This window comes from Schistocerca americana, chromosome 1, assembly GCF_021461395.2.
Source record: "Schistocerca americana isolate TAMUIC-IGC-003095 chromosome 1, iqSchAmer2.1, whole genome shotgun sequence".
Taxonomy (NCBI): Eukaryota; Metazoa; Arthropoda; class Insecta; order Orthoptera; family Acrididae; genus Schistocerca; species Schistocerca americana.
In genome coordinates this window covers 139,989,742-139,992,329 of record NC_060119.1, presented here as the reverse complement: position 1 = coordinate 139,992,329, position 2,588 = coordinate 139,989,742, and positions in this window count along the sequence as shown.

Here is a 2,588-nt window from a genome sequence, read left to right as displayed (position 1 = left end):
TGGAACTACTGACGGACTTGGGAGAGCCAGTCCTGACAAAACTCTACCATCTGGTGAACAAGATGTATGAGACAGGCGAAATACCCTCAGACTTCAAGAAGAATATAATAATTCCAATCCCAAAGAAAGCAGGTGTCGACAGATGTGAAAATTACCGAACTATCAGTTTCATAAGTCACAGCTGCAAAATACTAACGCGAATTATTTACAGACGAATGGAAAAACTGGTAGAAGCCGACCTCGGCGAAGATCAGTTTGGATTCCGCAGAAATGTTGGAACACGTGAGGAAATACTGACCCTACGACTTATCTTAGAAACTAGATTAAGGAAAGGCAAACCTACGTTTCTAGCATTTGTACACTTAGAGAAAGCTTTTCACAATGTTGACTGGAATACTCTCTTTCAAATTCTAAAGGTAGCAGGGGTAAAATACAGGGAGCGAAAGGCTATTTACAATTTGTACAGAAACCAGATGGCAGTTATAAGAGTCCAGGGCCATGAAAGGAAAGCAGCGGTTGGGAAGGGAGTGAAACAGGGTTGTAGCCTGTCCCCGATGTTATTCAATCTGTATATTGAACAAGCAGTAAAGGAAACAAAAGAAAAATTCGGAGTAGGTATTTAAGTCCATGGAGAAGAAATAAAAACGTTGAAGTTCGCCGATGACATTGTAATTCTGTCAGATACAGCAAAGGACTTGGAAGAGCAGTTGAACGGAATGGACAGTGTCTTGAAAGGAGGATATAAGATGAACATCAACAAAAGCAAAACGAGGATAATGGAATGTAGTCGAATTAAGTCGGGTGATGCTGAGGGAATTAGATTAGGAAATGAGACACTTAAAGTAGTAAAGGAGTTTTGCTATTTGGGGAGCAAAATAACTAATGATGGTCGAAGTAGAGAGTATATAAAATGTAGACTGGCAATGGCAAGGAAAGCGTTTCTGAAGAAGAGAAATTTGTTAACATCGAGTATAGATTTAAGTGTCAGGAAGTCGTTTCTGAAAGTATTTGTATGTAGCCATGTATGGAAGTGAAACATGGACGATAAATAGTTTGGACAAGAAGAGAATAGAAGCTTTCGAAATGTGGAGCTACAGAAGAATGCTGAAGATTAGATGGGTAGATCATATAACTAATGAGGAGGTATTGAATAGAACTGGGGAGAAGAGGAGTTTGTGGCACAATTTGACAAAAAGAAGGGACCGGTTGGTAGGACATGTTCTGAGGCATCAAGGGATCACAAATTTAGCATTGGAGGGCAGCGTGGAGGGTAAAAATCGTAGAAGGAGACCAAGAGATGAATACACGAAGCAGATTCAGAAGGATGTAGGTTGCAGTAAGTACTGGGAGATGAAGAAGCTTCCACAGGATAGAATAGCATGGAGAGCTGCATCAAACCAGTCTCAGGACTGAAGACAACAACAACAATATCTTCGCTAGCGTGATCCCCCGTCCGTGCTTGCTCAGCTTAAATACATTTGTTACCGTGTCACGTGCCCGCAAAGCCACCATGCGGCATCCAGTGTCCCGGTGGGCAATGGGCATAATGTTTTGGCTTATCAGTGTAGGTGTCCAGAGTATCTTATTCTAAATTTTATGCTTGTCTTTCACACATATGCTGACTGACAGTCATTGAAGGTTAATCGGCATATGTCTGCACAACTTCAAATAAATTCAGCAGAACAGTGTGTTTGTAACATGCTTTTCAAGGACACCGAAAAGTATCTGGAGTGAAACTTCCTGGCAGATTAGAACTGTGTGCCCGACCGAGACTCGAACTCGGGACCTTTGCCTTTCGCGGGCAAGTGCTCTACCAACTGAGCTACCGAAGCACGACTCACGCCCGGTACTCACAGCTTTACTTCTGCCAGTACCTCGTCTCCTACCTTCCAAACTTTACAGAAGCTCTCCTGCGAACCTTGCAGAACAGATGGTTCGGGCACACAGTTTTAATCTGCCAGGAAGTTTCATATCAGCGCACACTCCGCTGCAGAGTGAAGATCTCATTCTGGAATTATCTGGAGTATTTGCTGCCTGCACAAACTAAGTTATCACGGCGTGATGGCTGATGGGAGAGACTGTGAATGGGAAAGGCGTTTACGATCGCCCCCATAAGCCACAGGTCTGAGTGTTAGCTTGCGCAGACACTTAAGCCAAAGGCCCATATGTGCAACATTTCTGGATAACGACAGCTAACTTTGAGAGGTGTGACATTAAAAGATTCAGTTCTGGTTCACGTAAAACTAGAAGTGACATTTTGATATTTGACATCTGGCGATTATCTCTTTCCAATATTTAGGCCTATACCATGTTGTGAAAAGTACAGTTTCAAAGTTTTTGGGTGATATGTTGGATGCCATTTACGATGCCCTAAAGACTAATTTTAAAAGTAATATTTTCACTCGTGGCCCCCAAATACTACGAAATATTAAATGTAGTCTACACCCAATTTTGGAACTACGCTTCGTGCAAGTACGCTAAAATACGCTGTAATATGATTGATTTCCTTTTTCGAAAACTACACTAAGTTTGAAATAATACTGCCACAAAAAACCCTGTTACTTCCTTTCTCAAATCCACTGGACAAG